This window comes from Piliocolobus tephrosceles, chromosome 6, assembly GCF_002776525.5.
Source record: "Piliocolobus tephrosceles isolate RC106 chromosome 6, ASM277652v3, whole genome shotgun sequence".
NCBI lineage: Eukaryota > Metazoa > Chordata > Mammalia > Primates > Cercopithecidae > Piliocolobus > Piliocolobus tephrosceles.
In genome coordinates this window covers 125,550,758-125,574,655 of record NC_045439.1, presented here as the reverse complement: position 1 = coordinate 125,574,655, position 23,898 = coordinate 125,550,758, and the positions used below count along the sequence as shown (strand labels likewise).

Genomic DNA, 23,898 nt, shown 5'->3' with positions numbered 1-23,898 from the left:
TCGTCCAATAAGCTTTAAGTTGGTTGGAACTCGCCTTGCAGAGATAACTCTGCGCCGATCGCCACCGCGCCCCTTTTGCGGGGAACAAAATCCTCTGGGTGTGGTTCACTGGCTTTCCCCGGCACCAATAACAACGATCCATGAGGGGCAGGCCGGGTAGGGGGCGGGCGGGAAGAGGGAGAGGGGGTGGTGGTGGGAGTGTGCTCTCACTTGTTATCGTCTTCCTCCTGTGCATCCCCCTTTCTACAGGTGAAGATGATAGACCTCAGTGCCAAAAAAAAAAAAAAAAAAAAAAAGTGAGAGGGTGAGAGGCAGAGGGCCAACCCGGCAAGGTGGATGCAGGGGGCGGGGGTCCGGTGAGGGAAGGGTTGCTGGAGGAGAAAGGAGGAGAACTGGAATGGACACTGGTAGAAGGCTTCCAACCCCAGCCGAGCCGCAGAGTCTGGTGGCGGCCGGTTATGAGGCCGTTCCCTAACGCTCTGACCTCACTTCACCTTCCACTGCTCTCCCACCCCCTCACACCCCACCCCCGTTCCTCCTCCCGATGCATTTTCTCCCTTCTACCCACAGTATCCTATGTTCACTTTTTGGCCCGTTGAGGTGTACTGGGAAGTGAGGGAAAGAACAAATAGAATTAGGTGAGGAGACCCCTCCCAGGGATTGCAGAGGCACAGGTGATAGCCCTCCTCCCTCCGGGCCAATCTGGGGTTTGGCTTCCCTCCTCTGCAAACCAACCAGAAATATTTTGCCTGTTGCAACTTTTAAAAGTAGGACAAGGCTCTGTGGGGTCTGAAAAAGCAAAGGGGCAAGGACCAGCCTGCGCAACATGGCAAAACCTTATCTTTACAAAAATTACAAAAATTAGCCGGGTGTGGTAGCACGAGCCTGTAGTCCCAGCTACTTGGGAGGCTGAGGTGGGAGGATTGCTTGAGGCCAGGAGTTCAAGGCTACAGTGAGCTATGATTATGCCCCTGAACTCTAGCCTGGGTGACAGAAGAGACCCTGTCTCAAAAACAAAAAAAAAAAATGGAGGGTGGGTGAAGTAGAAGACAGAAGTGTCGGTGTTGGACTGCTTACCCTGATGCCATGTCTTTGACAAAGGTTTCAGATCTCATCTGGTGTGTGCCACTACCCCAAGACCACTGGGACACCCACTTCCCAGCTGAACACCTAGTGGAGGTGCAGCAAGCCACATCCAAGGGACCTAGCCACCACTGAGTTTAAGTCCACTCCCTGTCTTATGGCAAGTGGGTCTGGATCTCTGAGGGCAAGGGTCAGATGCTCGCAGAACCCAGCTACTCTCTGTCATGGCTCAAACAGGAAGAGGTGGTACCCAGGTTTCAACCTTGCTTGTGTTGGCCACCGAAGCTGGCTCACCTCTGATTTTCCCACCAAAGCACTAAAGAGAGGTTCCAAAGAGCCTGGGGTCTCTATATCCCATCATGAACTTATCCAATAACGGACAAAGGTACTACATTTGGTCTGTGTTCGTTGGTCTCTGCCTTTGGTGTCATTGGAGGCAGGGATCTCTCTGTGGCTCCAAAGCCATAGAATCATCCTGGGCACTGGCGATGCCATAGCTCAGCCTCCTTCTATTAGCAATGACAAGTGGGAAAGGCTGACAAAGCCAGGGGAATGTTGGGGGAAATAGGGAGGTGGGGGGAGATGAGGAGCTGCTTCCCAGGAGAGGAAGACATGTGTAGTCTTCAGTTTGAGACCCGCAATGAAACAGCTCTTGTGGCCACAGCAGGTAGTGGAGGTAGATGTCTCAGTCCCCAGAGGGCTTCAGAGGGGCATGTTCACATGGGCTGTTTGGCTTGGGGTGCTCTCTGTGATAGGTTGCATGCGTGCATCAAATCTCTGGAGTTTTTTCCGAGATGGTGAGATGAGACCAAGTATTGCTTGTCGGCCTTCTTCTCTGCCTCATACCCACAGAACCCACTCCATCTCCCTGGAGGTGAAGCCCCACTTCGTTGGAGAAAACCTAAGTCCATTTCCTGCTTCATCCTCTCTGATTGGGCCTCAGCATGTTTTCCTTTGGGGTGAAGGTAGAGTACATCTGTGCCTCTAGGCCCAAAGCTCCAAACTGCTCAGACCCACCAGGCAGTGGCCTAAGGCAGCGAATTCGTGTGCCTCTGTATAATGACAGCTGTCACTCAAGCTTTACTTCTGCTCCCTGCCATGGACCCAACAGCCCCTAACTCTCCAGGATCACTGAAGCTCTTTTCCAGCCTGCACTTTTGTACTCCCCTTCCATCTCCCTTACCATCTCAAGTAGCAGGGCACTCGACACAGGTGTTTTAGCTGGCTTTGAACTGAATATTAGGTCCTTGCTTTTCCAGCATGGGCCAAACTCGGCTGTAGCGGCATGAAAAGTTGTGAAGCTCAGAAAAAGTGAGGCTTGAGGGATTTGGGAAAAGCTGTGGGGATGGGGATAGACTCACCTTGTCCGCAACCTAAAGGGCAACCTGACCTTGCTAATGGAAGTTCTTACGATCAGGAAATTCTCAGGGTGACAGCTGTCTCCCCAAAGTAGACATAGCAAAGTGGGAATGAACATTTTCTTTATGCCTAAGTCTATACATTTCCAGCAAAGGAGAATGAGAGGGGCTGGCTGAGGGGTGGGGGGAGAGCGAGAGGGAGGCGGAGACACGGAGACAAAGAGAAATATACAGGGACAGAGAAACTGTGAAAGAAAGAGAATGAGACAGAGACAGACATGAGACTGTCAGATCTCAATGCAATGATAAAGAGCCTGAGACGGATAAGAGTGAGAGGGTGAGTTTTCACAGAAGATACCATGGTTATCCCCACTTTACACCCTTGTCAAGTAAGCTTGACGTTCTCCAGGGAACTTGACCTTCCAGGTTTTGCCCACCTGGTCAGGAGAGCTCTGTCAAAGGTGAGCACAGTGGTGTTGTCACAGCCAGCAGCCAGCAGCAATGCTCAAGCCCGAGAGCAGTCTGTGAATAAAAGCGAAAGAGCATAGGATGGGGAAGCGGGGGATGGCACGAATAGAAGGACTGGGGGGATCCTAAAGCAGAAGCAAGGCGTGGGAAGCTAGGTGATCAGGAAAGACTTCGTGGGTGTTTTGCCCGGGAGAGTGTGATTGCTACTTGGAGGCTGCAGGGCTTTTAACCATGCAGAAGTGCGGCCAGGAAGCATTGCATGCAAAAGCGTCAGGCACTTCCTTCGAGCCGGAATCGAACCAGCGACCTAAGGATGTCCACAATGTCTGTACAATCTACAGTCCTCCGCTCTACCAGCTGAGCTATCGAAGGGTGCGTGCCATCAGACCTGAGTCATTGGACTTTCTGCAAACAGGGGAAGCCACATCCCTGGAATGCTTGAGGTCCAATATGAGTTGGGTTGGTTGGGACCCACCTTGGAAGAGACCCCTGCGTGGGTCGCCACCGTGCCCCTTTCGGGGCGGAGCAAATCCTCTGGGCGAGGATGCCTGGTGTCTCTCGGGCTCTGATAGCGACCATCCACAGAGAGGAGCTCTCATCTGTGACAGCCTTCCTGTCCCTGAGTATCCCCCTTTCTACAGGTGAGCACGACAGTACCCAGTGGCCTGAGAGAAAATGAAGTGAGTCAGCAAGGGCACAGGGATTGGCGAGGTGGTTGGGTGGGTCTAGTCGGGGAGAGAATGCTGGAGGAGGAAAGGAAGAAAACCCTAATGGGCGCTGGGTAGGCAACTGACAACTCCAGCCCAACCTCAGGGTCTGGTGCAGGTCTCTAATGGGCGCTGCTGTTAACAGTCTGGCCTCTCTACTCCCTCCCCCACCACACACACAGGGCCCTCCTCCCCACGTGCCCCACCCTTCTCACAGGAGTCTATGCTCACATTTTGGCCCATTGAGGTGCACTGGGAAGTGAGGTGAGGAAATCTCTCCCAGGCTTGCAGATGCACATGTGACATACCCTCTTCTGCAAACAGGCCAAGAATTCCAATCAGAAGCTGTCGATTTCTGAAATAAAGCACAGTTCTGTGGGTTTCCTTGAAAAACAAGAAGCCAGGTAAAGGACAGAAGTGTGAGCTTTGGACTCCTTAGCCTGACCCCACATCTTTGACAAAAGTTTCAGATCCCATCTGGTGTGTGCCCACCACTCCAAGACTACTGAGATACTCACCCTGCAGCAGAACACCTAGAGGAGCACAGGAAGCCACACCCAAGGGACCTAGCCTCCATTGAGTTTATATCCACTTCCTGTCTAATGGCAAGTCGGTGTGGATCTCCAAGGGTGAGAGTCAGATCCTCACAGACCTCCTGCTACTCTCTGCCATGGCACAACTGGGAAGAGTGGGCACCAGGGTTCACTCTCCCTTGTGCTGGCTACCAAACCCATTTGTTGGTTCACCTCTGGTTTTCCCCCAAAGTACTGAGCAAAGGTTCCAAGGGATCTGGTGACTCCATGCCCCATCAGGAATATATCCAATGAAGGCCTGAGGTGCTACTTTTGGTCCTTCCTTGTTAGCTGGTCTTTGCCTTTGGTGTCATTGGAGGCTGGGAACTCTCTGTGGCTCCAGAGCCACAGAATCGTCCCGGAGCACTGGTGACACCAAAAAAGAAGGAAAGGTTGACACAGTCGGGGTGACGTGGGAGAGAATACACGGTGGCGGGATACCAGGAGCTGCTTTCCATGTGAAAAAGATATGTGCAGTAATATGTGCAGTATCCAGTTTGAGAGGCACAATTAAACAGTTCCTGTGGACCCAGCAGGTAGTGGATGGGGCAAGCCAGTCCCAAGCAGGCTTCAGAAGGCCATGCTTTCCTGGGCCATTCAGTTTGGAGTGCTCTCTGATAGGTTGCATCTTTACATCAAACATCTGGAAGCTTTTTCCAAGATTATGCAGTGAGACCAAAGGATGCTCATGGGCTTTCTTCTCTGCCACATACCCCACCGAACCCACTCCAACTCCCCAGAGGTGAAGCTTCACTTGGTTGATAAAGTTCAGTCTATTTCTGACTCCATTCTCTCTGACTGGACCTCAGCACATTTTTCTTGGGAGTAGGAGAACCCAACTGTGCTTCTAAGTCCCAGAGCAAACGCTCCAAACTGCTCAGATCCACAAGGCAGTGGCCTGTCTAAGGAGGCAAATTCATGTGCCTCTGTATAATGACAGCTGTCACTCACGCTTTATGTCTGCTCCCTGCCATGGACCCAATAGCCCGTAACTCTCTAGGATCACTGAAGCTGTTTTGAAGTCTGCACTTCTTTGGTACTCCCTTTCCCTTTCCCTTACCCTCCCAAGTAGGCAGGGCACTTGGTGCAGGTGTTTTTCCAGACTTTGAACTGACTATTAGATATCCTTACTTTTCCAGCAGTAGCCAAACTTGGCTGTAGCAACATAAAAAGTTGTGAAGGCTCAGGAAAGGTGAAGCTTGAGGGATTTGGGACAGGGTGATGGGTGGGCAGTTTGTAAATACAAGTGGAAAGGCATAGGATGTTGGGGGTTCGAACTGGGGTTTGGCTGGGTCACAAGGCAAGGGGTACTGTTTTGCACTGAAGACTGGAAAGGCATAGGATGGTGGGGGGCACGAACCGGGGTTTGGCTGGGTCACAAGGCAAAGGGTACTGTTTTGTGCTGAAGACTACAAGGATTCGGGAAGAATGAGTAGGCTCCCAGGAGTGTGATCAGGAAAGGTAGGATTTTGCTGGGTTTTCCCTGGGAAAGTGTTATGACTGCAAGGCTGCAAAGGCTGCAAGGTCTTTGAACAGGAACAGGTGCAGCCAGGCAGCATTGTGCGCAAAAGAGTCAGGCACTTCCTTCGAGCCGGAATCGAACCAGCGACCTAAGGATGTCCACAAACTTTTCTGCAGTCTACAGTCCTCCGCTCTACCAGCTGAGCTATCGAAGGGTGCACACTGCTCAGGCTGGCTCATTGAACTTTCTGCAAGTGGAGGAAGCCAAGTCCCTGGACCGCCGGAGATCCAATACTCGCTAAGTTAATTGGAACCCGGCTTGGAAGAGAACTGTGCCGGTCTCCATCGCGCCCCTTTCCGGATGGAGCAAATCCTCTGGGCGGGGGTGGTGCCTGGCGTCTCTCGGGGGCTGATAGCCACGATCCAGGAGGAGGAGCTATCACTTGTGTCCTTCTTCTCCCTCTGCATCGCTCTACTTGTGAAGATGACAGCGCTTAGTGGCCAGAGGTAAGACTGCGAGGGCAGAGGGGTTGGTGAGACTGATGGGTGGGTCCAGTGGAGGAGGGGACACTGGAGGAGGAAAGGGGGAGAACCGTCATGGGCGTGGTGTAAACAGCTTCCAACCCCTAACCTAGCGTTAGGGTCTGATGGAAGACCTTAAGGGGGCACTGCCCTAATAGCCTGGCCTCTACTTCCCACCACCTCAAACACACTCCTCTCGATGTGCTCAGCCCTCCTACCCAGTGTCCTATGCTCACTTTTTGGCGTATTGAGGCACAATGGGAAGAGAGGGAGGAAATGCAGGAGGATAGGTGGAGGCCGGCGTGGTGGCTCGCTCCGTAATCCCACCAATTTAGCGGGCAGAGGCGGGAGCGGCGCCTGAGCCCAGGACTTCAAGATCAGCCTGGGCAACATAGAGAGAAGCCGTCTTTACAGAAAAACTTTTAAAAATTATCCGGGTGTGGTGGCCTGCACCTGCAGTCCTAGCCACTCAGCAGGCTGATGTGGGAGAATCATTCCAGCCCAGAGGTTTGAGGCTACAGTGAGCTGTGATCTTGCCACTGCACCCCAGCCTGGGCGACAGAGACCACTAAAAAAAATAAATAAATAAAAGAAAGGGATATGTGGGGAGAGACCAGGGCCAGGGGCTCACAGATCACCATGTGATACCCACTACCTCTAACCCCAAGGGCCAGCATAAAAGTTTTGATCCACTCCTCTGCAAACTGACAAAGAATCCTTTCCCAGAGGCTGCTGCTTTCTAAAGTGGAAAGAAAAAGGGGCTGATAGAGGACACAGGTGGACTTTGGACCCCTTACCTAGGCCCCAAATTGTCACAAAGGTTTCATATCCCATATGGTGTGTGTTCACTATCTCAAGACCACTCATCACCCACACAAACAGTGAAACAGGTAATGGTGGCACAGCAAGCCGAACCCAAAAGACCCACCCTTTATTGAGTTTATAGGGGAAAAGTAAGGGTCAGGGATCACCCACACTTTTGCTGATGACCAAACTCAATGGCCCACCTCTGCTTTTTCCCTCAAAGCACCAAGCCTAGGTTCCAAAAAACCTGGTACCGCCACATCTTATCAAGGACACATCCAGTGAAGACGACAGGTCCTACTTTGGTTTCTGTTTGCTGATCTCTGCAGTAACGTCATTCCAGGCTCTGGGATCTCTCTGTAGCTGCAGAGCTACAGAATGTTGCTGGGGCCCTGGTGAGTCCACAGCTCCGCCCCTTTCCATTAGCAGTGGGAAGCAGGAAAGGCTGATACAGCAGAGAAGAGGGAGGGAATAGGCCGTAGGGGGAGAACAGGAGCTGCTTTCTAGGAGAGGAAGATATGTGGAGTCTCTAGTTTGAGATGCAGAGTGAAAAAGCAGTTGTGCCCATTGGCTAGGGGAGAGTGGCCACCGGGTTCCCAGAAGGCCTCTGAGAACCAAATTTCCATCACTGTTTTGCTTGCAGTGCTCTCTGTAATAACTTTCATCTGTACATCAAGTGTCTGAAGATTTTTTTTCTTTTCCCAGAGCATAGGATGAGACCAGGGGACACTCATTGTGGTTCCTCTCTGGCCCATACTTTGATGAACCCATTTTATCTTCCCATGGGTGAAGCCCCACTTGGTTGGTGAAAGTCAAGCTCATTTCCTGCTTTATGCTCTCAGATTGTGCCAGCCATCTTCCTCTTGTAAAGGTGCAACCTTCCAGCTGTGCCTCTAGAGTCCCCTACATAAAAGTGTTAGCATGCTGCTCAGATGCAACAAGCCAGTGGCCTAAGGAGGTGAACTTGTGTGCCTCTGCAGGGTGGCAGCTGCCACCCAAGCTTCAATTCTGCTCCCTGCCATGGACCCAACAGCCCCCAACTCTCCTGGGTCACTGAAGTTCTTTCCAAGTCTGCCCTTTTATACTCTCTTTCCCTCTTTCACACCTTCACAACTAGCAAGACACTTGGTGTAGGTGTTTTTGCAGACTTTGAACTGAGTGAAAGGTATCTTTCTTCTTCCAGCAGGAACCCAAAGGTTACTGTAGCAACATTAAAGGATGTGAGGGCTCAGGAAATGTGAGACTTGGCGTATGTGGGAAGGGGGCACAGTTTTTTTTCTCAACCTGAAGGAAAACATGGAGCCAGTGGAAGCTCTATTCATTAAGAAAATCTCAGGGTGGCAGCTCTCTGCTACAAACAGACAAAACAAAACAGAAATGAACATTGTCTGTCTGTAAACATCTATACATTACAAGCAAAATATAATGAGAGAAATAGCCAGGCGCTGTGGCTCATGGCTGTAATCCCAGCACTTTGGGAGGCCGAGGTGGGCGGATCACGAGGTCAGGAGATCGAGACCATCCTGGCTAACACGGTGAAACCCCGTCTCTACTACAAATACAGAAAATTAGCCGGGCGTGGTGGCGGGTGCCTGTAGTCCCAGCTACTTGGGAGGCTGAGGCAGGAGAATGGCGTGAACCCGGGAGGCGGAGCTTGCAGTGAGCTGAGATCGTGCCACTGCCCTCCAGCCTGGGTGACAGAGCCTCTCAAAAAAAATAAAAAATAATGAGAGAAAGAGAGTGAGAGAGAGAGAGAGAGAATGCTCAGATAGAAAAGCATTGCTAGAGACCTGGAGAAGGAGATGAGAGAGCAGAGAGCAAGTTATTTATTTTTCTGAGGATGTCACAGTTGTCTCTGACCCTTTTCTCTTCCAGCAGGCTTGACCTTCTTAGACTTGATGGTGGACCCACTAGTTTAACAGATGGAGAGATATATCAATGGTGAGCACACAGTGTTGCTAGAGTCAGTGGCCCTCAGCACCCAGAGCAGTCTGTGGTTAAAAGTGAAAGAGCTCTGGATGGTGGGGGTGCGAAGGGGGTTGGGGAGAGGGGCCGACTAGGTCACAAAGCCAAAGCAAGGGGCGCTTTGCGTTGAAGAGTACCTGTCCCTGGACTGTGGGAAGAATGAGTGGGCTTGCAGGCGTGCGTCCTGGCCACAGGACAGGTGTGGAAACCGGGTGATCAGGAAAGGTTTCTCTGCGTTTTGACCCAGAGAGTGTGGGTGGATACTAGTTGGAGGCTGCAGGGTGTTTGACCAGGCACCAGGTGGCATTACGTGCAAAAGTATTAGGCACTTCCTTCGAGCCGGAATCGAACCAGCGACCTAAGGATGTCCACAAACTTCTCTGCAGTCTACAGTCCTCCGCTCTACCAGCTGAGCTATCGAAGGGTGCACGCTCTACGGGCTGGGTCACTGGACTTTCTGCAAATGGAGGAAGCTAAGTCCTTGGAACGCTGGAGGTTCAACACACTTTGTTGATTGGAACTCACCTTAGAAGAGAACCTTGCGCCGGTCCCACCGCGCCGCTCTCAGGGTGGAGCAAATTCTCTGAGTGTGATTTCCTCGCGTCTCGGGGCGCTGATAGCCACGATCCAAGACGGGAGGCTCTCACCTGTGGCCTTCCTCCACCTGTGCCAAGTGAGGATGACAGTCCTCAGTGAAAGAAAATAAGAGGGTGAGAGGGCTCGGTAAGAGGGCTGGGCGAGGTGGATGGGTGAATCCTGTGGGACAGGGGTTGCTGGAGGAGGAAAGAAGAACTCGGAAAACTTCTGAGTGGGCGGCCGCTATCCCAGACCAGCTTCAGGGTCTGCTGGAAGTCCTTAAGGAGCCCTTTCCTAAAACTCTGGTCTTCCTAGTCCCTTCCTCCCTTCCGGGCCAACACACATGCCCCTCCTCCCGATGTGCCGCCGCCCTTTTCCCCCAGTGTCCTATACTCACTTTTTGACGCATTCAAGTGTGCTGGAAGTGAGAGAGAGAACAAATGGGACTAGGGGAGAAGAACTCGCCCAGGGCTTGCAGCAGATGCACTGTGATACCCTTCCTCCCCAGCGCCCACTTGGGGCTTGGCTTCCCTCCTCTGCAAACCGACCACAAACTCTCCCCCCACCCCCGCCCCCAGAGGCTGCCTCTTTCTGAAGTAGGGCAAGTGCATTAGTCCGTTTTCATGCTGCTGATAAAGACATACCCGAGACTGGGATGAAAAAGAGGTTTAATTGGACTCACAGTTCCACATGGCTGGGGAGGCCTCAGAATCATGGCTGGGGGTGAAAAGTTCTTCGTCTCCTTCTCCTTCTCCTTCTCCTTCTCCTTCTCCTTCTCCTTCTTCTTCTTCTTCTTTTTTTTTCTTTTTTGAGACGGAGTTTCACTCTTGTTGCCCAGGCCTGAGTGCAATGGCGCGATCTCAGCTCATCGCAACCTCCGCCTCCCAGGTTCAAGCGATTCTGCTGCCTCAGCCTCCGGAGTAGCTGGGATTACAGGCATGCGCTGCCACACCCGGCTAATTTTGTATTTTAAGTAAAGACTTGGGGTTTCTCCATGTTGGTCAGGCTGGTCTCGAATTCCCGACCTCAGGTGATCTGCCCTCCTCGGCCTCCTAAAGTGCTGGGATTACAGGCGTGAGCCACCGCTCCTAGCCAAGGCACTTCTTACATGGCAGAGGCAGGAGAAAATGAGAGAGAAGCAAAAACGGAACACCCTGGTAAACCCATCAGATCTTGTGAGACTTATTCACTATCACTAGAATAGCACTGGAAAAACCGGCCCCCATGATTCAATTATCTCCCCCGTCCCTCCCACAATAGGTGGGAATTTGGGGAGATACAATTCAGGTTGACATTTGTGTAGGGACACAACCAAACCATATCATTCCGCCGCTGGCCCCTCCAAATCTCATGTCCTCACATTTCAAAACCAATCATGCTTTCCCAACAGTCCTCCAAAGCCTTAACTCATTTCAGCATTGACTCAAAAGTCCACAGTCCAAAGTCTCATCTGAGACAAGGCAAGTCCCTTCTGCCTATGAGCCTATAAAATCAAAAGCAAGCTTGTTACTTCCTAGATACAATGGGGGTACAGGTATTAGATAAATATATCCATTCCAAATGGGAGAAATTTGCCAAAACGAAGGGGTTATAGAGGCTATGCAAGTCCGAAATCCAGCGGGGCAGTCAAATCTTAAATCTTAAATCTCCTTTGACTTCAGGTCTCATATCCAGGTCACAGTGATGCAAGAGGTAGGTTCCCATGGTCTTGGGCAGCTCCACCCCTGTGTCTTTGCAGGGTACAGCCTCTCTCTGAGCTGCTTTCCTGGGCTGGTGTTGAGCGTCTGCAGCTTTTCCAGGTGCACGGTGCAAGCTGTCAGTGGATCTACCATTCTGGGGTCTGGAGGACGGTGGCCCTCTTCTCACAGCTCCACTAGGCAATGCCCCAGTAGGGACTCTGCGTGGGGGCTCTGACTGTATATTTCCCTTTCACATTGTCCTAGCAGAGGTTCTCCATGAGGGCCCCACCCCTGCAGCAAGCTTTTGCCTGGGCATCTAAGCGTTTCCATACATCTTCTGAAATCTAGGAGGAGGTTCCCAAACCTCAATTCTTGACTTCTGTGCACCTGCAGGCTCAACACCATGTGGAAGCTGCCAAGGCTTGGGGCTTCCACCCTCTGAAGCCACAGCCCAAGCTGTATGTTAGCCTCTTTCAGCCACAGGTGGAGCAGCTGGAACACAGGGCACCAAGTTCCTAGGCTGCACACAGCACTAGGACCCTGGGCCCAGCCGACGAAACCACTTTTTCCTCCTGGGCTTCTGGGCCTGTGATGGATAGGAGGGGCTGCCGTGATGGTCTCTGACATGGCCTGGAGACATTTTCCCCATAGTCTTGGGGATTAACATTAGGCTCCTTGCTACTTACGCAAAGTTCTGCAGCCAGTTTGAATTTCTCCCCAGAAAATGGGGTTGGGTTTTTCTTTTATATCACATAGTCAGGCTGCAAATTTTCCAAACTTTTATGCTCTGCTTCCCATATAAAACTGAATGCCACTGGGCGTGTTGGCTCTTGCCTGTAATCCCAGCACTTTGGTAGGCTGAAGTGGGCGGATCACGAGGTCAGGAGATTGAGACCATCCTGGCTAACACGGTGAAACCCTATCTCTACTAAAAATACAAAAAAAAAAAAAAAAAAAGATTGGCTGGCCATGGTGGTGGGCACCTGTAGTTCCAGCTACTCGGGAGGCTGAGGCAGGAGAACTCGGGAGGCGGAGCTTGCAGTGAGCCGATATCGCACCACTGTACTCCAGTCTAGGCGACAGATCAAGACTCTGTCTCAAAAACAACAACAACAACAACAACAAAACAACAAAAAACTGAATGCCCTTAACAGTACCCAAGGTTCTGTGGGTTTCTTGCCAAAGCAAAACAAAAAAACAAAAAAACAAAAAAATGGTGGTAGAGGACAGAGGTGTGAGTTCTCCTGGCCCCATGTCTTTGGCAAAGGTTTCACATCCCATGTGGTGTACGCCCACCACCCCAAGACAACTGAGACACCCACCCCCCAGCTGAACACCTAGTGGGGGTACAGCAACCTACCCCCAAGGGACCTAGCCTCCATTGAGTTTAAGTCCTCTCCCTGTCTTATGCTAAGTGGGTATGGATGGCCAAAGGTGAGAGTCAGATGCATGAACACCCCTTGCTACTCTCTGTTATGTCCCAGACTGGAAAAGTGGGCATCTGGGGTTCACCCTCGCTTGTGCTGGTCACCAAAGCCCACTACCTGGTCCCCTTCTGCTTTTGCCCTCAAAACACCAAACTGAGGTTTCAGAGGACCCGTGCCTCCATGTCCCATCAGGAACATATCTAATGAAGACCTAAGGTGCTACCTTTGGTCCCTGTTCATTGGTCTTTGTTTTTGGTGTCATTGGAGACTGGGATTTCTCTGTAGCTCTACAGCCATAGAATCATCTCAGAGCACTGGTGAATCCACAGCTTAGCTCTTTTCCATTAGCAGTGAGAAGTGGGAAAGATTGACACAGCCGGGGGAACGTGAGGGGAATAGGCAGTGTTGGGGAAGACCATCTGCTGCTTTCCAGGAGAAGAAGACACATACAGTCTCCAGTTTGAGACCCACAGTGAAACAGTTCTTGTGGCCACAGAGCGTAGGGGAGGGCAGGGATCCAGTCCTCAAAGGGCTTCAGAGGGCTATGCTCCCATGGACCATTGGGCTTAGAGTGCTCTCTGTGATAGGTTGCATCTGTACATCAAGTGTCTGATGCACATTTTTCTGAGATCTTGGGATGAGACCAAGGGACACTCATTGGCTTTCTTCTCTGCCCCATACCCACCAAACCCACTACATCTCCACAGATGTGAAGCTCCATTGGTTGGTGAAAGCCTGGTCCATTTTCTGATCCATTCTTTCTGACTGGGCTTTAGCATATTTTTCTCAAAGGTAGGGGAGCCCAACTGTGCTACTAGATCCCAGTGTAAAAGGTCCAAACTGCTCAGACCCACCAGGCAGTGACCTTTCTAAGGAGGTGAATTTGTGTGCCACTGTATGATGACAGATGTCACTCAAGTTTCACTTCTGTTTCCTGTCATAGACCAACAATCCCCAACTCTCCCAGCTCACTGAAGCTCTTTTCAAGCCTGCCATTTTGTACTTCCTTCTGGCTCTCGCAGGCTCCTAAGTGGCAGGTGTTTTTGACATCTGTGAACTAAGCGGTGAGCGTTAGGTATCCTTAGTCTTCCTCCAAGAGCCAAGCCCAGGTGTAGCAAAATAAAACGGTGCAAAGACTCAGTAAAGGTGAGGCTTGAGGGATTTGGGACAGGGGTGAGTGGGTAGGCACACCATGTCCTCACCCCATGGGGCAACCTGACCTTGCCAATGGAGGTTCTTTGCCTTAGAAAATTCTCAGGGTGGCTGCTGCCTCCCCAGGTAGACACAACATAGCAAGGATGAGCATTTTCTGTCTGTATGAGTCTATACAGTTCTGACAAAGGAGAATGAGAGAGACACAGAGTGATAGGGAGAAGGGGCAGAGACAGACAAAGAGGAATATACAGAGACAGAGGAGAAATTGTGAAAGAGAGAGAGAGAATGAGACAGAGACAGAGGTGAGGTAGAAATAGCTCAAGAAGGAAATGAGAGGGAGAGGGTGAGTTCACGGATGATATCATGGTTGTCCTTGGCCCTACAGCATTGTCCTGAATGCTTGATGGTCTTCTGGGAGCTTGGCCTTCCAGGATTTGCCAGCCTGGTCAGGAGAGCTTGGTCACAGATGAATCCAGTTGTGTTGTCAGATTCCCCAGCAGTGCTTAGGTTCAAAAGCAGTCTGTGAATAAAAATGAAACAGCCCTGAGATGGTAAGCGTTCGGATGGGGATTGGCTGGGTCACAAAGCAGAAGTAAGGGGTGCTTTGTGCTGAAGCCTACTGGCAACAGCACAGGCATGGCAAGCTAGGTGATCTGGATAAGGCTTTGCTGGGTTTTGCTTGAGAGAGTGTGGCGACAGCAGGGCCTTTGACCAGGCAGAGGTGTAGCCAGAGAGCATTGGTGTGTGCACAAAAGACTCAGACACTTCCCTCGAGCCGGAATTGACCCAGCAACCTAAGGATGTCCACAGATGTGTACAGTCCTCCACTCTACCAGCTGATCTCTCAAAGGGGACACAAAGTTAAAGCTGGGTCACTGGACTTTCTGCAAATGGAGGACACCAAGTCACTGGAATGCCAAAGGTCCAATATGTGTTGGGTTGGTTGGAACCTGCCTTGGAAGATAACCCTGCACTCTTGTTGCCTAGCCTGGAGTGCAATGGTACTATCTTGGCTCATTGTAACCTCCACCTCCCGGGTTCAAGCAATTCGCCTGCCTCACCCTCCCAAGTAGCTGGGATTACAGGCATGTGCCACCACACCCGACTAATTTTGTATTTTTAGTAGAGACTTGGGGTTTCTCCATGTTGGTGAGGCTGGTCTCGAACTCCTGACCTCAGGTTATCCGCCCGCCTCGGCCTCCCAAAGTGCTGGGATTACAGGCGTGAGCTACCGCGCCTGGCCCTGAATAAAAACAGTTTTACTTCTTCATTTAAACATGGATGGCTTCTATTTTAATTTTTTTTGCATTACCGTTCAAGAATCTCCATACGTTGCTGATGATAGTGATGAAAGCAGATGTCCTTGCTTGTCCTAATCTTACAGGGAAATCATTCAGTCTTTCATCATTAAGTATATTGTTAGCTGAAAGTTTTTCATAGGTGCCCTTTATCAGATTGAGAAAAGGCCCTTCTATTTCTAATTTGCTGAGAGTTTATATGAGAAGCGAATGTGTAGCGGGCATTGGTGGCTCATGTCTATAATCTCAGCGCTTTGGAAAGCCAAGATGAGAGGATCACTTGAGCCCAGGAGTGCAAGACCAACCTAGGCAACAAAGTGAGAACCTGTCTGTATGAAAAATTTTAAAAAATTATCAGGGTACTAGGCACGGTGGCTCATGCCTGTAATCCCAGCACTTTGGAAGGCCGAGGCGGGTGGATCACCTGAGGTCAGGAGTTCCAGACCAGCCTGGCCAACATGGTGAAACCCCGTCTCTACTAAAAATACAAAAAAGTTAGCTGGGTGTGGTGGTGGGCGCCTGTAATCCCAGCTACTCGGGAGGCTGAGGCAGGAGAATCGCTTGAATTTGGGAGGTGGAGGTGGCAGTGAGATCGCGCCACTGCACTCCAGCCTGGGCAACAAAAAGCGAAACTCCATCTCAAAAAAAAAAAAAAAAAAAACGAAGAAAGAAAGAAAGAAAAAATTATTCTCAGGGCATGATGGCACACACTGGTAGTTCCAGCTACTCAGGAGGCTGAGTTCTGGAAGATCACTTGAGCCTAAGAAGTTGAGGCTGTAGTGACCTATGGTTGTACTACTGCCCTCCAGCTTGGGGGACAGAGGGAAACCCCCGTTTCTAAAAATATAAGTAATAAATAAATGAATGTGAAATTTTGACAAATGTTTTGTCTACATCTTTTGATATAATCATGTTTTTTCTTTTTAATATAATGTAGCTTGTACATTGATTAATTTTGAATATCATACCAAATTTGCTTTTCTGGGATAAATCCCCCTTGATTCTGATGTATCATTATTTTATATACTGTTGGATTCAACTCACTAAAGTTATGTTAAACTTTTTGGCTTCTATGTTCTTAAGAGACTCTGATCTGTAGTTTTCTTTCTTTTGAAATATCTTTGCTTTTAATATCAGAATACACTGTCCTCATGTAAAGAGTTGAGAATTATTATCTCATCTCCAATTTTTCTGCAAGAGATTGTGAAGAATTGTTGTTATTCCTGAAACATTTATTGAAATTTGCCGGTGAAGTTATCTGAGCTTGGTAAATACATCCCAGAGCATAAAAACTGAAGCAACTGAGCCCCAGGGAGGCTAGAATTCACACCTTTGTTATAGCCTGGTGCATTAACCCTTGAGTTGTTGACCTTACTGTTTTATTCTTCTAGGAGACATCTTCATTTTGTTGATCCACAACCAAGAAAACAGACAGAAGGAAAAAGGAACAGATATTTGTCTCTAGGCTCAAGCAGTTGCAACCCTCCTCCCAAAGTCATCATACAAGAAGACAAGGCCCCAGACCAGACTAGGAATACAATCTGCATAAATGTCTCCTGGACAAAGCCCTTGCCCCCATCCCCCTCCTGATTTTTCCTGCATGGCACTTGTCAGAAAAAAGAAAATCTGAAAGAACAATGTTTAAAAGTGGCCCAAGATGGCTGCAGGTTGGGCACATAGGTAATAGAAACTAGACCTATGAGCTAAAGCTGAACTCTAGCCTGAAAGGCTAAAGTTTGTTGTTTTTTGTCTTTTCTTTCTTTCTTTCTTTCTTTCTTTTTTGAGACAGAGTCTTGCTGTGTTGCCCAGGCTGGAGTGCAGTGGCACAATTTTGGCTCACTGCAACCTGATGCCTTCTGGGTTCAAGTGATCCTCCTGCCTCAGTCTCCCAAGTAGCTGGGACTATAGGCATGCACCACCATGTCTGGCTACCTTTTTTTTTTTTTTTTTTTTTTTTTTTTTTTTTTAGCAGACTCAAAGTTTTGCTGTGTTGGGCAAGCTGGTCTCAAACTCCTGACCTCAGGTGAACTACCTATGTCTGCCTCCCAAAGTTCTGGGATTACAGACATGAGCCACCATGCCCAGCCATGTCAAATGTTTTCACTGACGTGTACTGATTGTAACCTTGCCTAGCAGGTGAAGCACAGAGGCAGTGTCAACTGAAAAGTGACATAAGAGGCACTTGAACTTAAAGAATTCATGGTTAGATTTATTCTCAGCCAAGTTTGAGGAGTTAGCCTGAGAACACAGACTTAGAATAGACCTAGAATAGGTCCCAAAGTAGTTTACATGAGGTGCAGTATATTTAAATTTTCTAAGGGGAATATGTGTGGCACAGAAGGCGAGAGAAGTGGTTAGTGAAACAATGTTACATTCTTGTGATTCTGATGAGTGCTCAGTGATGCCATACATACGATAAATACACAGTTGAGTGAGTAGGGAGAAAGGTTAAGCATCTTAGGGTCCGGTGGAGAGAGGGTGACTAACTCCATCCTGTCTTTGTTCTACATCTGATGCGCAGGTTTATGACCAGTCCCTGTCAGTGAAATATTTAACAAACTACAGTTACACAGGCAAGAGGTCAGCTTTATTTTATAGGCCTGGGTTTTATTACCCATATGCCCAACTGCAGCCATGTTAACATTTTCTTTGAATTTTCCTTTTTCTAACAGCAGGATAATGTCAGTCATTCCCCTCCAAACCCTAAGATGTGTACATACTCCTTTACTTGTTACACTGTCCCTATATATGTTAACCGCACATTTGGTTCGTCTGTGTATAACATCACTAAACATCCGTCAAAATTGTAAAAATGTCACCTTTGCTTCACTGCCCCCTTCTTTGATTTTCTTTTTTTTGTTTTTTTGAGACGGAGTCTTGCTCTGTCACCCAAGCTGGAGTGTAGTGGCCCGATTTCAGCTCACTGCAAGCTCTGCCTCCCGGGTTCACGCCATTCTCCTGCTTCAGCCTCCTGAGTAGCTGGGACTACAGGCCCCCGCCACCACGCCAGACTAATTTTTGTTTTTTTTGTATTTAGTAGAGACAGGGTTTCACCGTGTTAGCCAGGATGGTCTCGATCTGCTGACCTGGTGATCCGCCCGCCTCAGCCTTCCAAAGTGCTGGGATTACAGGCGTGAGCCACCGCGTCCGGCCCTTTGATTTTTTTATTTAGAAAAAACATGTAAACATCATGCCTTATGTAACTCATTCCGGGACACATTCTCAGTTTGCGCTGTTTGTGTTCCAGGCTACGGTTCTCAAATTTGGTTTGGGACAAAATTAATTCTGATTTCTTTAAGTCCATAGTACCTATTATTTAAACCTTTTGGGTTGACACACTGGGGAAACATGGGCCCACTATGACTACTTTGTCTCTCCTGACCTGGAAAATCAGTGTCGTGCAGACTGCCTGAGACCTTCGCTAGACCCAGATTGCCCACCTCCAACAGTCTCCCCAGTTTCTCAGTAGAAGCTATGGGAAGAGTGCAGCTGGTGAAATCACCTTTACAAAAATCATAACAGTGAAAGAAGTCTGACGTAACCAACTCCATCTTTTTTTTTTTTTTTCCCCCTGAGATGGAGTCTTGCTCTGTTGCCCAGACTACAGTGCAGTGGCACAATCTTGGCTCACTGCAATCTCTGCCTCCGGGGTTCAAACGATTCTCCTGCCTCAGCCTCCCGAGCATCTAGGATTACAGGCGTGCACCACTACGCCTGGCTAATTTTTGTATATTTTAGTAGAGATGGGTTTTCACCATGTTGGCCAGGCTGGTCTGGAACTCCTGACCTCAAATGATCCGCCCGCCTTGGCCTCCCAAAGTGCTGGGATTACAGGCGTGAGCCACCATATCCGGCTACCAACTCGATCTTGCTTCTAATCTCCTAGCTTCCTTTGCTTATTTCTGGGCTTATGCCGAGCAAACCATGGGAGGAATTTAAACATGACAACAGCCCCTTCATGAAGCAAACCACCTCCTTGCTTGGGGGTCAGACCTCCTTTGTAAAAGTAACAACTTAGCCACAGTATTAGAAATTATGGCTCAGGAGTCACATAGCCAGAGGCCACAAGATTCTAACCTCCTCAGTTGCTCCTGTAGATAACATTATTATTGTAAAATCTAAGATTGCTGTTCTAGGTATTTTTCAGACTCTGCATTCTAAATGGATCAGCTGGCGTCACCGAGATTGGTAAACTGGCCCCCTCTCAGGAACTGATTCAGTGAAAGAAGACAAGCTCCGACTCGCTATGATTTTATCTCTGACCCAACTAATTAGCATTCTCCTGCTGCCCAAATGTTGCAGGACTTTTCTTTAGTTCAGCTAAAGACAGCGTTCTTTGTCCCACGGTCATGAAAATTCAGGCTCGCAGACAATTGGAATGGTGAGTAAGACGGGGTTTTATTGGGTGAGAAAGGAAGAAAAGGGGAAATCTTGCTAGGCCAGAGTCCCTGCTAGAGCACTTGCCGCCCAGGCCTTCAAATCCCAGTTTCCTCCCAGGAAGAGATGGGGCCATGCTTCTCCTCGCTGCGAATGACACTAACTTCCCAAGGTTCCACCACATGGTGCATTCATCCCCGTGTGCAGGCTGGTTGGAGAATCTGCGGGGACCATCTTTCACCTGGCTGTCTCACAACTATCCTTGAAAAACCTAGCCTCTGAATTTTCGGGGAGGCTGATTAGAATAATAACAAAGTTCCAGTCTTCCATTTAGTTGGCTCTGCATTTATTAAACTCTTTACTGCAATAACACTGTCTCAGTAAATCAGCTTTTCTGGGCAGGTCAAGATGAACCCATTAGGTAATTATGCTGGTGCTGGGAGCAGCATCTCTGTCCCATCTTTTCTATAAGCTCTGTCACAAAGAAGCTAATATTTTTAGAATATGTACCTCAAGTTAGCCTCTGAGGGTTGAAAATGAATGATTTGTAAGCCAAACAAATTATAAGCACCCACAACCGACCGAGTAGACTCCTGGGATTAAAGGTGTGAGCCACAGCGCCCAGTCTCGCTTGGATAATTTTTTAAAACATTTTTTGCAGAAATGGAGCTTTACTATGTTGGCCAGGCTTGGCATATATTATGTTATAAATTGTATATACATATGTATAAGTGTATGTACTAGTAATGAACTATCAGAAATCGACATTTTAAAAAGCAATACAATTTACAACAGAGTAATTAAATATGAAATACTTAGGAATAAAATATGTCCAAGACTTGTACACTGAAAAAAAATGCTAAGAGGAATGAAAGGAAACCTAAATACATCAAGAGGCATTTCATATTTGTGCATGAACAGACTCAATATTGTTAAGATATTAGTTATCCCTAAATTGATTTATAGATTCAATCTAATTACAATAAAAATCCCAACAGGGTTGGTTTTCTTTTAAAGAAATTGACATGCTAATTCTAGAATTCATATGCAAATTCAAAGACAGCATGCCCAAAATATCTTTGGAAAAAACAAAGTTGGAAGACTCACTCTGCCAGACTTATTTATATTTTATTGTATTTATTATAAAACTGCAATAATTAAGACAGTATCATACTGGCATTAAGAAATTTTAAAAACTAGATCTATAGAGCAGGGGTACAGAGATAGAACCACATACATATTGTTAATTGACTGTTGCCAAAGCTTCAAGGGCAATTCAGTGGAGAAAGGTAGTTTTCTCAACAAACTTTAGAAAAATCACAACAATTTTTTTTTTCCGAGATGGAGTCTCTCGCCCAGGCTGGAGTGCAGTGGTGCAATCTTGGCTCACTGCAACTTCCCCCTCCTTGGTTCAAGCGATACTTCTGCCTCAGCCTCCCAAGTAGCTGGGACTGCAGGTGCACACCACCATGCCCAGCTAATTAAAAAAAGATTTTTGATCCCTACATTGTTCTACATATAAAAATGAACCTCAAGTAGATCATGGACCTACCAATAAAACCCACAACTTTGAAATTTTTATAATAAAACATTTGTCAACTTGTGTTGGGGAAAGATTTCTTAGATACAACACTGAAAGTTTGACTCACAAAAGAAAAACACAATTAAAAGAACTTCATCAAAATTAAGAAACCTCTGCCTTGGTAAAGACACTGCAAGAGACAAGCTACACACTGGGAGATAATCATCTTCAGAGATGGTTTTGCCTCCTAGGGGACATTTGGCAGTGTCTAGAGACATTTTTGATGTCATAGTTGGGTAGAGAGGGCATATTACTACTGACATCTAGTGAGTAAAGGCCAGGGGTGCCACTGAGTATTCTATAATACACAGGACAGCCCTCTACAGCAGGGATGACTACAGTAAAGAGCCACATGGACAAACTTATCACTTGCCTACTTAAGGCACTGGCCAATCAGTTTCCATCACCACCTGCTAACATGAGCCGTCTCCTTCTCCCCAAAGCCTTGAGGAAGGGACAATGCCTGGAGTCAAACTTGGATGTGATAGAGGCCAAATCCTGCCCAGTGCCAAAGGTATCACATGGGGCAGGAAGGGCACTGCTCTCAAAGGCCAGAAAGTAAGGTTGCTCCTTAAAGAGCTCAAATTCTGACTTCAACTCATATTTGGACTCTTTGTGGTCTAGGTGGCGGCCAGGGTGGTCTTCTATGGTTAGCTCAAGCCTGAGCATTGAATCTTCTGAAATATCACCTCCCTGAACTGGTGAGCAGTTGCCTCCCTTGGTGATTTGTGTCCTGCTTAACCCATCTCTTTTAGTGTCCTAGTGACCGATCTAGAGGGACAGACACTGAAGGAGAAATGGTGGGTGAGGGAAGGGGTTGTAGCAGGAGATCGGGGTAGGTGAAGAAACCAGAGACAACATCCTGTAGGAAACACAGGGGGTTCCCAGAGGCAGTCAGCAGCAGGGACATAGGGACACTTTACATTCTGTGTGCAACTGCTCAGATTTCTCCAGGTTAACACTTAGGAGCAAATGAAACAAAGGCTCGCTTCACTCCCTGCTCCCCTCTACTCCCTCCCCTACCTTATCCTTCCTTTTCACGGAACACATACTGCACTTTCAAAGTTATTTCAAGGTTCCAGCTCAAATGTCATTTCTTTGGCAAGGTCTTGTCAGCCCCCTTTCAAACAGAAGTTGGGAGTACATCTCTTAGCGGTCTGAGTGTTCGATTGAATTAAGAGCTCCCTGTGGGTAGGCTATGAGTCATTCATTCAGTGGTTCCATTCCCCCAGCCCAGCCAGGCAGTGAGAAAAATCACATGTTGGGTTTGACGTTAGGTCAACCCCCCAGTGAAGATAAACTGATTAATTATTACTGATGTAGAAACAAAAGACCCTTGCAGCAGTGGGATTTAAACCCACGCCCCCAAAGAGACTGGAGCCTAAATTCAGTGCCTTAGACCATTCAACCACACTACCAAACTGCTGAGACTAATTGGCCACACTGCTAAACCATCTTGTCCTTTTCCAGTGATGTCTTCTGGAAAGGATGATATAACCAGAAAGAGCAGGCTGTCACCGCTCTTTCCATTTTGTGCTTTGGCACTCTCCCTCTTAAACCTTCTCTGGAGTACTGTTTTCTCTGCTTCTCAGTCCGTGTGGTGGACTATGATTGATGTTATAGCTCCCACAAATGCCATTTCCTTTCTAGCATTGGTAGGCTAATTAATTTAGACCACTCCTTCTTGAAATAAAAATTATTAAAAATATTGCATAAGATTTTTACCAAATCTCAGCTGGGTGCAGTGGCTCACGCCTGTAATCCCAGCACGCTTGGGAAACCTAGACAGGAGGACTGCTTGAGTCCAGTTCAAGACTTCCTGGGTGACATGGTGAAATCCCATCTCTAAACAAAAATAAATAAAATAAATAAATCCTTTTTTTTTTTTTTTGAGACTGAGTCTTGCTCTGTTGCCCAGGCTGGAGTGCAGTGGCATGATCTCCGCTCACTGCAAGCTCTGCCTTCCGGGTTCACGCCGTTCTCCTGCCTCAGCCTCCCCAGTAGCTGGGACTACAGGCACCCGCCACCACGCCCGGCTAATTTTTTGTATTTTTTAGTAGAGACGAGGTTTCACCGTGTTAGCCAGGATGATCTGTATCTCTTGACCTCGTGATCCACCCGCCTCGGCCTCCCAAAATGATAAATAAATACTTTTACCAAATCTCCTTAGAAGCATTAAAGTGCTGATACGGGAGTAAGCAACTAATAGGCCAGAAACCAAGCGAAAGGTGGAATTCAGAGCGTTAAGGGAAATTATCTGGGTGTTGACTTTTGTAGCCCTAAAGGCATTTGTAATAGGCCAGGCCCGGTGGTTCATGCCTGTAATCCCAGAATTTTGGGAGGCCCAGGTGGGTTGGATCACCTGAGGTCAGGAATTTGAGACCAGCCTAGCCAACATGGTGAAACCCCGTCTCTGCTAAAAATACAAAAATCAGTCGGGTGTGGTGGCACGCCCTTGTAATCCTAGCTACTCAGGAGGTTGAGGCAGAAGAACTGCTTGAACCTGGGAGGTGGAGGTTGCAGTGAGACCTGATTGCACCACTGCACTTCAGCCTGGGCAAAAGAGTGAGACTGTATCTCGGAAAAAAAAAAAAGCCGGCGCAGTGGCTCAGCCCTGTAATCCCAGCACTTTGGGAGGCCGAGACAGGTGGATCACGAGGTCAGGAGATCGAGACTCTCCTGGCTAACACGGTGAAACCCCGTCGGTACTAAAAATACAAAAAAATTAGCAGGGCCTGGTGGCAGGCGCCTGTTGTCTCAGCTACTCGGGAGGCCGAGGCAGGAGAATGGCGTGAACCCAGGAGGTGGAGCTTGCAGTGAGCCGAGATCGTGCCACTGTACTCCAGCCTGGGAGACAGAGGGAG

General features: G+C 48.4%; 3 non-coding genes across 3 annotated transcripts; all 3 read right to left on the bottom strand.

Annotated features, from left to right (window-relative positions):
* Window positions 1-3,188: 3,188 nt before the first annotated feature.
* On the bottom strand, window positions 3,189-3,281 carry TRNAY-GUA. The gene is made up of 2 exons: window positions 3,245-3,281; window positions 3,189-3,224 (listed from the first exon to the last, which is right to left on the bottom strand). It is a non-coding gene; the product is annotated as a tRNA-Tyr (tRNA).
* Window positions 3,282-5,770: 2,489 nt separating this feature from the next.
* TRNAY-GUA lies at window positions 5,771-5,864 on the bottom strand. The gene is made up of 2 exons: window positions 5,828-5,864; window positions 5,771-5,806 (listed from the first exon to the last, which is right to left on the bottom strand). It is a non-coding gene; the product is annotated as a tRNA-Tyr (tRNA).
* A 3,406-nt stretch (window positions 5,865-9,270) lies between these two features.
* Window positions 9,271-9,364, bottom strand: TRNAY-GUA. Its single transcript has 2 exons — window positions 9,328-9,364; window positions 9,271-9,306 (listed from the first exon to the last, which is right to left on the bottom strand). It is a non-coding gene; the product is annotated as a tRNA-Tyr (tRNA).
* Window positions 9,365-23,898: the final 14,534 nt, after the last annotated feature.